Source organism: Myotis davidii, unplaced genomic scaffold (assembly GCF_000327345.1).
Source record: "Myotis davidii unplaced genomic scaffold, ASM32734v1 scaffold72, whole genome shotgun sequence".
NCBI lineage: Eukaryota > Metazoa > Chordata > Mammalia > Chiroptera > Vespertilionidae > Myotis > Myotis davidii.
Window position 1 is genome coordinate 2,795,563 of NW_006284618.1, and position 1,353 is coordinate 2,796,915.

A 1,353-nucleotide genomic window follows, 5' to 3' on the forward strand; every position below is an offset into this window, starting at 1 on the left:
CCATTCTGAAGTCAAAATTCAACCAGGAGGAGCTGAGCAGCAACAGAGCAGGCTCTCAGACGTGTGGAAGGGATGGGGACTTTGAGTCGGGAACAGGAGCGCGACTTGCCTGTGAGAGCCAATCCCGGACGGAAGCACCTGAATCCTGTTGTGCCGCAGGTCCAGCCAGGTGAGGTTGGGCAGCAGCTGAAAGAAGTCTCGCGGGATTGTGCAGAGCTCATTTCTCTGAAGATGCAATTGCTTCCCAGGAAAGAAAAGACGACGTTTGGTCAACCAACTGAATTTTAAAACACGATGCAGCCTAGAAGCATTTCTGAAGAGCTACCAGCCACCACAATCACGCCTATCGAGTTAGATGAGAAATCGTACTCTTCTACCTTAAGTTTAAACAGTAGACACGAGACTCAACACGAGAATCGTCAGGACCCGTGTGCCACTGTGGGAGCTGAGAGCGGGTCCTGACCCGAGGACACCCCCATGAGCACATGTCACTTCTAAAACTCCCTTTGACACCACACACACCCCCGGTGTTTATCTCCCTCTCCTCCCTCCTGGGCCCACAGCAACTCTGCCCGGTGAAGGAACAGCCCCGTCTGGTCCCAGGGACGCATCCAAAGGAAATAACTGAAGGACACACACACTGAGCAGCCTGCTGTGGGCTAACTGTGATCAGCAGCCACACAAGAACCACCCCAGAGCCATCACTGCAGGATTCCCGGTGAAATCAAGTCACCATCATAAAGGAGGCAATAGCACGAGAGGCAGGGACACAGTGCAGAGCACGGGACCTATTAGCTGTGTGACTTTGAACAAGTTCCCAAACCTCTCTGTGCTCCAGAGTCCTCACCTGTAAAACAGGTCATGTGATCCACCTCCCAGGACACACCAGGTGGGCAATGCTTGGCACAGAGCAGTGCCAGGTCAGCATTGGCCATCGTGGCTATGTTGCTGGGCTCTGATGGAACCTCATTCTGGAAGTCACAAAAGCTCACCAGATCACAAGCAGGCAGGGACTCGCCTGGCGAAGGCACCAGGCATAAGGTAAAAGTGGCATGTAACGTCAGCAAAGTGTGGGTGAGAAAGTTTTTCCCTGTTTCAGTGTTGACTGGGTTTTTAGGGCTTCTGTGTTTTAAATAAGAGACTGGGACCCAGCTGGCTTGGCTCAGCGGTTGAGCGTCGACCTATGAACCAGAAGGTCCCAGTTCAATTCCAGGTCAGTGCACGTGCCTGGATTACGGGCTCAGTCCCCAGTGTGGGGCGTGCAGGAGGCAGCCGATCAATGATTCTCTCTCATCATTGATGTTTCTATCTCTTTCTCCCTCTCCCTTCCTCTCTGCAATCAATAATACAAAT